General features: G+C 36.9%; 1 protein-coding gene across 1 annotated transcript in view; it reads right to left on the bottom strand.

Moving 5' to 3' along the window:
* The window catches only part of LOC105484660 (crumbs cell polarity complex component 1), a 279,683-nt gene that overhangs the window by 218,048 nt on the left and 48,040 nt on the right, over nucleotides 1-13,595 (bottom strand). The window lies entirely within an intron of this gene.

Genomic DNA, 13,595 nt, shown 5'->3' with positions numbered 1-13,595 from the left:
AGGTGAGCATCATCCAATCCTTTGGGAATCCAAACAGAACAAAAAGGTGGAAGAAGGGCAATTTTACTCTCTCTTCTTGAGCTAGGACATTTCTCTTCTTCCCTCAGACATTAGTTCTTAGGCCTTTGGTCTCTGGGACTTATTCCAGCGGCACCCCCCAGTTTTCAGGCCTTTGGACTTGGATCAAGAGTTACATCATTGGCTTCCCTGGTTCTCAAGCCTTCGGACTCAGACTGAATTACAACACTTTGGCTTTTCTGGTTCTCCAGCTGGCAGATGGCATATCATGGGAGTGAATGTGAGCCAATTTTCCTAATAAATTACACAAACATATACACACACACCAATCCTACAGGTTCTGTTTCTTTGTAGAATTCTGACTAATATAGGACTAAATATATCTTTTTCCCTAAAGACTTCTAAGACATCCTCCAAGTTTTTTCTACTGTATTCTGTGAGCTAGAGAGAAGTAGAATAAAGGAGAAAAATCAATTTCCTGCTGTTCAGAGAAAGTAGAAAATTATGTAAAACATTTCCTCAAAAGACATAGAATTTCATTACATGTAGCTTTACTCCACTTGGAGCCCTTCTGCTCACTGAGCATTTAAAAAAAGCAGGAATACAGATTTACACAAAATAAATTTTGATAAGTGTCTTAAACATATAAGTACATATATCAAATAAAGAGTTGTATATTTGAATCTGGAACTCATCAGAGAACTGTGAGTTAGATATATAAATTGACATAATGAGGCACATTAAGCTATTTGGAGAGATAATAACACTTAGCAGGTAAGAGGAGATTATTATAAATAATAATAATAATAATAAAGGAATCAACAAGGACTAATCTCTGTGGCTCACTTAGCTCAGTAAATCTAAAAGAACAAGACCAAGAAAAAGCAGCCAGTGAGTAGAAGGAGAATCCAGAAAAGATGGTTACCTAGAAGGCCAAGAAGTATTTCTCTAAGAACAGAGTGATTAACTAAATCATCTACTACTAAGATGATGACTGAGAGCTGGTTGTTAGTTTGGTGACATGAAAGTCACTGATGACCTTGATAAGAGAAATTTCAATGTGTTCAAGAGAAAATGCAAGGAGAAATAAATGCAGATTGAAAATGCAAGGGACATGTAAGGGATATGTATATATACATACATATATATAATACATATTGTAATGTGTGTCTGTGTGTGTGTATATATGTGTGTGTGTGTGTGTATATATGTTCTATATTATTATAGAACATTTAAATGCTGTTGGGAATGACCCAGTAGATAGGGAAAGTTGTGACACCTTTCTACTCTCCTACTATCCTACAGAAAGTTAAGAAAAGGAGTCTGTTTCAAAATCTGTGTTTTCAGAACTTAATCCACATCAGTGCTAGGTACTCATGAAGTATCAGAATGAATCATTCATTAAATTTGCTTTATTACCCCTAGCTCCAACACTTCAGATGTTGGTAATGGTATTGTTTTAAAAACGGAGTATTTCTTAAGTATAGGTCTGTCATTTTTCTTTGCACATTTGAGCAATTGATTGACAGGCAGAAGAGTCCTTTTTTCTCCAAAACAGGCATTATGTGCCAGTAATCAACATGCATTCAACTGCGGGCTCCTTCTTGTAATTACTAATGCTCATTTCCAACTAGGATGTGAACAGTTGAAAAGTACTGACTTGATAAATATTTTCTATGGCTAGATTCACATCAAAGAATTTAGATTTCTTGGACTGCAAGTAACAAATTACCTTAAGAAAATAAAGAATTTATTGGCAGGATACTCAGTGCAGCACAGAATAGATGAGAATTCAAGAGAATAGGTATGAATAGAATGGAACTATTGTGGTGTGGAGTCCAGACAATAAGCATCACACACAATTTCATAAGGAAAATACCATTCAAATGAGTGAATTTTAATTTTTTTTTCCTATTTTTCCTTCAAAGTCCAGGAAGAGAGAGTCAGAGTAGCCTCCCTAGGGTAGGGCAGTGCACCTTGACTTGCAGTACAGTATTTTAAAACTACACTCAATGGAAAAGTATAACTCCCCAAAAGGAATTTAGCACACTGCTATCAAATGAAAGAGAAATGGATGCAGGCAACCGAAAGGAGAAATGACCATGAGAGACCTCAGGCAAAAAAATTAATTAAGTATTCATGACAGGTTTGAGTGTCCTTACCACGCTTTTAAAATTAAAAACAACAACAACAAAATCCAGTGAGTGAAGTCATTGTACATGATGGCACATGAAAAAATTAGACCCTGTTGAAGATAAGATCCGTCACAAAATCACTGACTACATTAAAGATGTGCATATATGTGTTACTGAGGTTTGCAATCATTGAATTGAGGTATACTTCCAGAATTATAGGGGAAACAAATATTATAAATTCTGGAAGTCATATAAGATAAAGCAATTATTTGATTAGCTTACTGGCATATATAAACTTACTTTATTCAAACCCTATAATTGCCTTCAGAAATTATTATATTTCATTTAAAGACAGATAAAGGTGTACTTTAAAAAACTGATTTGGAGTTCTGGAAGCAGCCCTGGTTCTAGTTAATTTATGTTCCTATTTGGAAATTAAGACAGCTGAAGCTTTTTTGCTTCTCCTCATTCAATTATCATCACTACAGAGAAGTAGAAATAGCAACAGAGCCTGACATTCAGGTAAGAGAGACGATATAAAAAAAACATATTCTGTTCATATCATAAATCACGGTGACACTACTAAGAAAATAATGTGAACAATTCTGAGTAGTTGTCATCAATGACATCAATATTAATTTCAAAAATCATCTGTGGACTGAAACCTTCAGCTCCCTATAATATTTTTTCTTATATCTTGCTATAAATAATGATTGCACAGATTCTGTGTGAGTATCACTCATGACAAGGAATGGCCAAAAAAGTACAAAGGGATTCATGTGCTGACCCCTTACTTTGGAGAACTTGTGTTGCCTTCCCAGGCAAATAATCACAAGGTACACAAGTCTGAAGAATCTCCAGGAAGCTTTCTATCAAATATATGTGTGGTGGCTTTCTTCCCATGAACTATACTTATATCTATAAATAAATGTATCTAGCCTCTCTGTAAAGAAGGAGAAGAGATATATGACTTAGGAGGATGAAGAGGTAGGAATGGAGGCCCAGAATTTGGATCAATAGCTGCTTGAAGCATTTTCACCATTAGCATCCCTAGGACATTTAGCGCTTTGGGAATATTTATTTGCCAATGTGTTTATTACAAAACCAAACCTTTCAAAATATCAGATCCAGACTTTTTTTTATCTCACCTGGCTTACTTATAGGGGGTAATCGAAGCTATCAGCACAAAAAGCTTGTTATTTCCTTAAACCCTTGATAGTTTTTGGCAAATGAAACTATAAGCTTAAAAATTCAAACCCATTAAGAAAAAAATTCAAAACAAAGAAATTTTAGAGAAATTTTTCTTTATCAAATGATTCTTTGGTTTGCGAAAGGGTAAACCCATACATTATATTATGTACTTTCCAAAAATAATCTGTATTTTTAAAATCTTCCCTAAAAAGCAGATTTTTGGTAAAGTACGGTTGATGTAAATATTCATGTGTAATTTCTTTGTTGTAGCATTAAAAATCATTTGTGAAGCCCAAAATATATACCAGGTTTGGGGGAAAAAATGTGAATTAATTCAATCTCTTACATGAAGAGCTTATATTAAAATTGGTATAAACAACCACAAAGTGGATTATAACATGATATACTGTTTTTGAAAATGTTCAAAGTGCTATGAAAGCATGAATGAAAAAGTGATTAATTCTTTCTAAAATTTCAGAGACAACTTCATAAGTGCCATTTTAAATAGACTTTTAAAGAATAAATAAGAATAAGTATGCCAAGTAGCAGAGTTTGATAAAGAAATTCAGGGCCCAGGAGAAAACAGAATGTATTTATTTGCAGAATCAGCAAATAATTGGAATTGCCTTGACTAAGGAATGCTGAGAGAGAAGTAATGAAAGGTATGTCTGCAAGAGTAGACTATGGGCAGATTTTGTGAGCGGAAATGTCATGCCAGTAAGTTTAGAGAATCAACAAACAATTTTAAAGAGAGGAGTTGTGATGGTTAATTTTATGTGTCAATTTTACTAGACTAATGGATGTCCAGATAGCTGGTAAAAAAATACTTTCTGGATGTGCCTGTGAAGGTATTTCCAGAGGAATTAGCGTTTGAATTGATAATCTGAGTAAAGAAGATCTGCCTTCACCAATGTGAATGAGCGTCATCCAACCCACTGAGAACCCAAACAGAACAAGAAGACAGATGTAAGGGCGAATTTGTTCTGTCTGTTTGGGTTGACACATCCATCTTCTACTGCCCTCAGACATCGGAGCTCCTGGCCTTTGGACTTGAGCTGAATTAATCCACTGGCTTTTCTGGTTCTCCAGCTTGCAGTATAAAGCTCATAGGACTTCTCATCCTTCATAATCACTTGAGCCAATTCCCATAATCATTTTTATGTATATAAACACACACATATATATAAAATCTCTTATTGGCTTTTTTCTGTAGAGCCCTGATATAGGAGTGATATAATCAGGCTAGTGATTTAAGTTTAAGAATGATAATTCTAGCTTAGTATGAGGGATAAAATGGAATCACTAGAATAATAGTGATTATAGTCATATAGGGCATGAAGGGGGAGAAGAGAATGCACTGTGGTTTGCAAGACCAACTTTACATAGCCACCTATTTCGAGACCTGAAAGCTAAGAATGGAATAGGTTTTTATATATTTAAATGGTTAAAAAATCAAATAATATTCTATGACATGCAAAAATTATATAAAATTCAAGTTTCTATGTCCATAAAGTTTCACTGGAGCACAGCTATGTTCATTTGTATACATATTATCTATGATTGCATTCATACTACAATTGAGTAGAGACCACACGGCCCACAAAGCTTAAAATATTTACTACCTAGAACTTTACCAAAAAGATTGCTGACCCCTGATTTAGGGTGTGAACAAAACTGTGGATTGCCAGGTCCAATATGAGTTACATTCAGAAAGGTCCTACTACCATAAGTAAAAAGCAAAACCTAAAAATATTAATGGCTGAGTTATTAACCTAGTTCAATTTCTGGTAACTAACAAAGATCCCAAATAAGGAAAAATATAACTATCAGACAATATTGGATAAACTGACAGTAAGCAGACAATCTCTCCTCCTTCTATTTACCACCACATTACCAAGTGAAATTATTTAAAACACACACACACATCCCACACGCACATTCATGTGTTCACAAAGACATGAAAAATTTGGAAAGCCCATATTGCACTGAAAACTTGAGAAGGGAACAAGCTTTGGAGAAAAAAATTTAAGGAATTTCTGACAGATATAGTGTCATAAACCAAAGATTTAAGGAAGTCAGGTGTGTCCGGAATTGGTGGGTTCTTGGTCTCAGTGACTTCAAAAATGAAGCCACAGACCTTCGCGGTGAGTGTTACAGTTCTTAAAGATGGTGTGTCCATAGTTTGTTCCTTCAGACGTTCAGATGTGTCTGGAGCTTCTTCCTTCTGGTGGGTTCGTGGTCTCGCTGTCAAGAGTGAAGCTGCAGACTTTCACTTTCATGATGAGTGTTAAGCTCTTAAAGGCAGCATAGACCCAAATAGTCAGCAGCAGCAAGATTTATTGCAAAGAGTGAAAGAGCAAAGTTCTCACACTCTGGAATGTGACCCGCGGGTTGCCACTGCAGGCTCCTGCAACCTGCTTTTATTCCTTTATCTGACCCCACTCACATCCTGTTGATTGGTCCATTTTACAGAGAGCTGATTGGTCTATTTTACAGAGAGCTGATTGGTCCGTTTTAACAGAGTGCTGATTGGTGCGTTTACAATCCTTGAGCTAGACACAAGAGTGCTGACTGGTGCCTTTACAATCCTTGAGCTAAACACAGAGTGCTAGACAGAAAAGTTCTCCAAGTCTCCACTAGGTTAGCTAGATAGAGAGTTAGCTAGATACAGAGTACCAATTGGTGTATTTACAAACTTTGAGCTAGACACAGAGTACTGATTGGTGTATTTACAAACCCTGAGCTAGACACACAGTGCTGAATGGTGTATTTACCATCCCCTAGCTGGACATAAATGTTCTCTAAGTCCCCATCTGGCTCAGGAGCCCAGCTGGCTTCACCTAGTGGATCCTGCACACGGGCTCTGCAGGCGGAGCTGCCGGCTCGTCCTGAGCTGCACTTGCACTCTTCAGCCTTTGGGCAGTCCATGGGACTGGGCGCCATGGAGCAAGGGGCAGCGCCCATTGGGGAGGCTCGGGCGGCACAGTAGCCCACAGCAGAGGGGGAGCTCAGACATGGCAGGCAGCAGGTCCCGAGCCATGCCCCACAGGGAGGCAGCTAAGGCCCAGCAAGAATTTGAGTGCAGCAGCGGCAGGCCGGCACTGCTGGGGGACCCGGCACAACCTCGGCAGCTGCTGGCCCAGGTGCTAAGCCCCACCGGCCGCTCCCCGTGCGGGGCCGCTGAGCCCGTGTCCGTGCCTGCTGGAACTTGCACTGGCCCGCCAGCGCCGCACGCAGCCCCGGTTCCCACCCGCACCTCTCCCTCCACACTTCCCCGCAAGCAGAGGGAGGAGGCTCTGGCCTCAGCCGGCCCAGAGAGGGGCTCCCACGGTGCCGGTGCCGTGGCGGGCTGAAGGGCTCCTCAAGCGCCACCAGAGTGGACGCTGAGGCGGAGGAGGTGCTGAGAGTGAAGGCTGCTAGCACACTGTCACCTCTCACCAGGGAGGATCAATATGTAACTTCCATTCTGGAGAAAGTGATTTCATTTGCCATGACAAAAGTAGAAGAGATATTTTGAGGAATAAGGATTAAAGGCTCAAGCTTTGATGTCAGCCAGTCCTGAGCTTTAATGCTATCATTGTAACTTTATTCATTAAATAAATATTTAATAAATACCAACTGTATACCAAGCAATTACATGATATTATACAAGCTTAAAATCTCTGAACCTGTTTCTTAAGCCGGTTTCTTAAATGGTACCTTACAGATCTATTGTGAAAATCAAATAACAACCACTACCACTACCACCATTAAAACAAAGACAACAACAACAACCAAAACACTTCTATTGTGCTTATGATGGGCTCAGCATTGCTTTAAGTATTTTATATACTAATTTATTTTAATTATAACACCATTTTACAGATAAGGAAACCAAAATACAGAGAAGTTAAGCAAATTGAACAATTTTCACAGCTTGTGAGGGAAGACCTGTGATTGGAAATCAGATACTCTGTATTCATAGTTCATGCTCTTAACCACTGTGTTTTATTATTTCTCCAAATAAGATAAAGTATGGAAAGTATCATGATGTCTGTGTTTCTGTTGTTCAATAAAAAATGGCAGCCGGGCTTGATGGCTCACGCCTGTAATCCCAGCACTTTGGGAGGCCAAGGCCAGCGGATCAGGAGGCGGGCAGATCAGGAGGTCAGGTTAACCGTCCTGGCTAACGCGGTAAAACCCGTCCCTACTAAAAATAGAAAAAATTAACAGGGCTTGGTGGCAGGTGCCTTTAGTCCCACCTACTCAGGAGGCTGAGGCAGGAGAATGGCGTGAACCCGGGAGGTGGAGCTTGCAGTGAGCTGAGATCGCACCACTGCACTCCAGCCTGGGCAACAGAGTGAGACTCCGTCTCAAGAAAAAAAAAAAAAAAAAAAAAAGGCTATAACTACATTTTATGGAAATCACTTAAAACTTCAATATAAAGTAAGGACTACCAAGTGGGCGGAATGGAAGACAGATGGAAATTATTTCATTTTTAAAACCTTTTTGCAGATTAATGACTTTCAGAAGAAGCTCTTCCAGGAGACACAAGGAAAAGAAAAACCATACCATACAAAAACCACATGGCAAGGAAACAGGGCTTCTTCTGACTGTGGTGCAGCTCCTCCTTGAGGCAGTAAGCTACTCTCCTAGGAAGGATGTCAGCCAGAGCCACACATGTGCCCATAATGAAGGTTAGATACAAAAGTAAATTAGACAGGAAAGCTAATGGCAGGTACTATAATACCAACAAACACAGGCTTGAACAGAGAAAATATTCCTTTGCTGTAACTACACAAGCCCCGTCTCTACGCCCCTATGCTGCTGAATCACTGAGCTGGTATAACGTATATCAACCAACCCTCCCATGTGATGTGATGTGATGCCATGCGATGCAATGTGATGTGATGTGATGTGATGTGATGTGATGTGATGTGATGTGATCTCAGAAAGATGACATTAACAGAATGAAAGCAGACAGGAAGGGAGTCCTAAAATAATCTAACTGTAAAGTTTGCTGGAAAATACTAGTCATCTATATTTTAAAATGAGTAAAGAAGGAAAACAGGTCTTATGAAAAGATTTACCATCTAAAAAGAGTTTTGCACTATCTTTGAAATTAAAGATGAAGAGATGAAAGGAATTGACTGAATTAAAGGAAAAACATTAAGAAAATAATGCCACAGGATAATAGTAAAGAGTTTTGAAAAGATTTTCCCCTGCCTAACACTACACGTCAATATACATTTCCAATAGATTAATAATTTAAATGACAAATATAGTGCAATAAACTATGTAGAATAGAATACAGGTGTGACTATATGATTTGGAGTGGGAAAAACCTTCTCAACTAATAATAAAACACTAAAATACTGTAAGGAAAAAATATTAATATATTTGATCTTACTGAAAAGCAAACAGCAAACTGAGAGAATCTATATGGCAAGAGAGAAGCAGGAGTGCATGGTGCTTGTAGATATTGATCACAACCTGATATCCCAGTCATAAACCCTCCCAGAGTCACTCAAACTCAGAATAGTGTATAAATAGGGGAAAGACCACATAGCCTATTCCTTAGTTTCAAAATTCATGAAATACTTTTGCTAAATCCACTCTTGAATTTTTGCACTCTGGACTTTGCCTGCTACCTAGAATGTCAGAGTATTATCTTGCTTCTCTCATCTGAGTTACTCTTTCAGAATTTAGGTCCTAATTTTCTACCTCCTCTTACAACTTCTGTCTGATTTAGTCATCTTGCTTGCTTGTATCTATCACACCAATAGTTTTATTCTAACAAGGAAATCTTATAAAGCTCTTTCTCAAATCTCTAAACAATTTCAGGGTGCCAGGAAATAAAAACTCAGAACATGCATCTTCCTTAAATACTACTTTTCATGACCTCTCCTTACTTTAATTAGTTCAATACTATTTCCTGTCATATTATGAATTATCATCCCACAGCATTCAAAGCATCCTATAGTTTATACACTTCTAGTCTCTAACCATATTTCCTGTTCTCCTTCACTCAGAAATGTCCAAGAGCCTGCATGCATATCTTTCAAAATGAACGAGTTTATATCAACCTTTCCTAATTTGAAAATTCCATGTTCTTTGTACAAGATTATTATGACTTCACTGTAGTTATAAAAGTTTAGGGGAATAAAAACTGTATGTTCATCAAAAGGGGACTGGTTAAAATGTATGGTCTGAATACTTAATGGAGCATTAAGCAGCTGTTAAAGCAAAAAAGATAAATTATTTATTAGCTTGACTATAAAAATCTCCAAAGGATATTATAAAAAAGCAATGTGGAAAATGATATGTATGGTATGTATGCAACACTTGCATTACAAAAAGAAAGGTGTATGATTAAATTTATCTATTTACATATGCATAAAATGTCATTACAAGAAATAAAAAGAAAGACCAATAACTATTTATCCATGGCAAGAACACTTGGGTGGCTGAGAGACAGGCGGTGAGTTAGATAGGCTTTATAATATGCATTTTTGTATTTATCTTTTTAATTTTGAAAAGTCTAACTGTAGTATTTATTTTGAAGTTAAAGAAATAAAAGCTTCATGATCTACTTTGAGAAATCTGTTTCTTCTGTGGCCTTTCATCACATTTTGTTTTAATAAAAGCTTTTTAATTCTGTATCAGAGTTTAATCTTTATGAAGACATTTTAATCCATGATGAAAACCCAAATTAAAGTCAAAATTCACCTTCTTGTGGGGATCTCATAAGCTGGCCGGTATGTAGACAATGCTAACTGTACACAGTTTAATCATGACCTGATTCATTGTCCATGTATTTTAACATTAATTTCAGAAACATTAAAATGTAAAATAATAAGTTATTGTTATAATAAACAGAGAATCTTTAAGGCCCAGCCAACTCTCAATGCAATTAGATTTTCACTTACCTCGTTGATCTTCTTTACTTGTTTTTCTGTAAATGTATTTAAAGTATTTATTACACAATTTGGAGTTTGGTTATAATAAACACCATTTGCTTAACACTTATTTCAACCCTGCATGGATGTTGGGTAGTATTTTCCTATTTTGCAGATAAGTAAACTGAGGTCCAGTAACTGGTTAAGCAATTAAAAGGATTCAAAATCAGATCCGTCTGACTCCAGAGCCTTAGTGCTTCCACTAAATTATATTGTATTTTACACAATTTCTAATTATTTAATTAGCTAACTTTACAACAAATCAGCAGTAAATTATTTGCAGATGAGAAAATTGTGTTCAGTTTTGTCCAATCACAAACCTCGGAACTCAGTAAAAGGCTTTCAGACAATGAAGGCATTTTTCATAGAAAATAATGACATTTAGGAAAAGAGTCGCTTGACACACACTTATAATTGGAATATGAAAATGCACTTCTAGACTTAAAATATGCAATTTTATTTATTTAATGTAATAATCATTTTAGTGCCACAGTATTTTTAAATGGAAATATTTACAAGAGTTTATAATATTTATAATTCCTAAATAGTTAATATCAGAGTATACTATATATATGTTTCTAGATTTAATATTGACCAAAGCACCTATTCACGGTCAATTCGATGATTTAAGATGAAGAGTCATGTGAAATGATAGTTGTTGTTCCAAGGTTTCAAAGCTTAAACTTTCTTTAACATGCAGAGTTTCTCTGAACATTTTATATTTTACAGACCAAACAAACTGATTCAGATAAGATGCTAGCTATTCTCTGGGGGAATTCCTGGAAGCAATGGTGTGTGATACAGTTCTGCTTACTTTTGATGAATTCCTCCACGAAAAACATGTTTTCTGTGTGTTTCATGTGGTTGATACCACCAGGGAGCAATTCCACTGTCACTGATGAATGCTAGCAAGGTCAGACCTTGTCAGTGCAAATGAAAGTCTTGTGATTAGTATTCTGTACCTTCTTACTAATGAACCTTCTAATCATGAAATCTGTCTGTATTTATAATCTTCTTCTAGCTGCTAAGTGCCCTTGAAAGGTTAGATAAATGGGAAATAATACTATTGGTTTGGTGTTCTTTTCTTGCATAATGTCTTTCAAGTTTAGTGTTCGACTTGCTGTTTATGACTCTTATGGTTAACACTATAACAATGACAACCTTGCAACCTTGGTTATAGAATTTCAACATGCAAAATAAGTTACAAACATACAAAAACATTTATAATAAGAAATATTTGTGGGAACATTCAGGTTTCTTGTGGAATGTTTTGACAGTAGAAAAAAATACATAACAGTATTCGTAGCAGACTTTTCTAGAAGAAAAAATTACAAGTAAAAAATTTTGCACTAACCAAGAATGGTAAAAGAGTGATTTTTGACATCAATGTTTAAGGAAAATTTATTCAACATAACCTGAGTAGCTTTTGGCGTAAACTAAAAACTGTATATATACATTTTTAACAGTAAGGGGATTTACTTATGATTGCTATAGATAATTATATTTCCCTAAAACTGAGTACAGTCTATCTGAATTTATACATTCATTTTTCTCTTAGTTTTGGTAGAGGAGGTACTCTACTCACTGTTAATAAAATGTAAGTAATTCCATGATATAAGCCAGGTATCAGCAAACTTTCTTTAAAGGCTCAGACAGTAAATATTTTAGGCTTTGTGAACCATAGACTCTCTGATACAGTTACTCAACCTCAGCCATTGTAGCACAAAAGGAATTGTAGACAATATGTAAGTGAATGTGACTATATTGCATTAAAACGTTACTTATAGACACTGAATTTTGAATTTTATGTAATTCTCATGTGTCATGAAATGGTATTCTTCCTTTTATCTTTTTTTCAATCACTTAATTATCTAAAATAATTCTCAAAACTTCTTCCAGGAAACTGTAGTAGACAGGCTTTTCCCATTCTTTCTTCTGAAGATAACTAGAAACCTTGGACATTTTATATAAAATAAATATACGGAGACTCTAAAAGGTAGTGAGAAGAAAGCAGACCATCTACACGACTCAGGGCACAAGAAATGACATAGTGGTAAGCTCCTTGGGTTTTCTTTTGGACTCGTATGACTTGGAACTGAAGAAGTCAGCAACCCAGAAATGCCAATGAATACAGACAAAAAATAAAAATAAATAAATAAAATCCTGCTCTCTTTAGCAAAAGGACCAGGAAAGGGGCAACCCAGTAATACAGAAAACTTGCATACTGTAACTGTTCTACTCCAGCTAAACACCACAGAAAGAACTGTGTCCCTACCTCTGCCTATGCCAGCATAGGCTGAGTGGGTTGTCACCCTTACCAGGCTCTAACAAGTTACCCTAACGTTCCTGCTGTGGTGTCAGAGAGACTGAGTAGATACTGGGACTTTCATCTCTATCAGGTGGCAACAAGGCTCCTCCCATACTTCCAGTGTAGACTACTTGGGGAGCCTGAATTTCCTGGCATACCCAACAGTTATGAAGTACCCCTCCCCACTAGGGTGGTGTCATAGGAGCCCTCCTGGAAAGTTAGAACTTTTGCCCCCAACCAATGTCAGTGAGGACATATCCCCCAAGTGTGGTGACAGTGGAAGGCACATGGGAGCAATAATAAAGCATTCCTTTTTCTCTTATCAAGAAAAATATCAGTGGACGTCACAGAGGACACCCACTCTTAGGTGTCAGCATAGATCATGTAAGGAACCTGCCCTTCCCTGACCTGCCAGTAGCAAGGAACATCCATCCCTTTCCCATGCTGGAGCAGTGTCAGAGGAAATCAGCTAGTACAGAAAGCTTAAATAGACCCGGGGACCCTTAACACAACATGCAAAATTTCATGTTTCAGTAAAAAATTACTCAAAACAGCAAAAAGCAAAAATATCTCAAGGTGAATGGAAAAAAAAAGAAAAGACAATCCGTAGATGTCAATACCAAGGTGATAAAGATGTTAGAGTGAATTATATAACAAATAAGCTTTTAATATCTGTCTTTTTTTTTTTTTAAGAGATGGGATCTACCTTTGCCTCCCAGGCTGGAATGCAGTGGCTATTCACAGGCACAAGCATAGTATACCATTACCTCAAACTCCTGGGCTCAAGTGATCCTTTGACCTCAGCCTCGTGAGTATCTGGGACTACAGATGCACATCATTGTGCCCAGCTAACAAAGATTTTAAAGCAGCCATCATAGAAATGCTTCCATGAGCAATTACAAATATTCTTGAAGTGAAAAAAATTTTAAAGCCTCTTAAAGAAATAGAAAGTCTCAGAAAAGAAGTATACAAAAGAACCAAATAAAAAAAGTTAGAACTACAAAT

This window comes from Macaca nemestrina, chromosome 1 (genome assembly GCF_043159975.1).
Source record: "Macaca nemestrina isolate mMacNem1 chromosome 1, mMacNem.hap1, whole genome shotgun sequence".
In the NCBI taxonomy this organism is placed as follows: Eukaryota; Metazoa; Chordata; class Mammalia; order Primates; family Cercopithecidae; genus Macaca; species Macaca nemestrina.
This window is presented reverse-complemented; position numbering and strand designations above follow the sequence as displayed.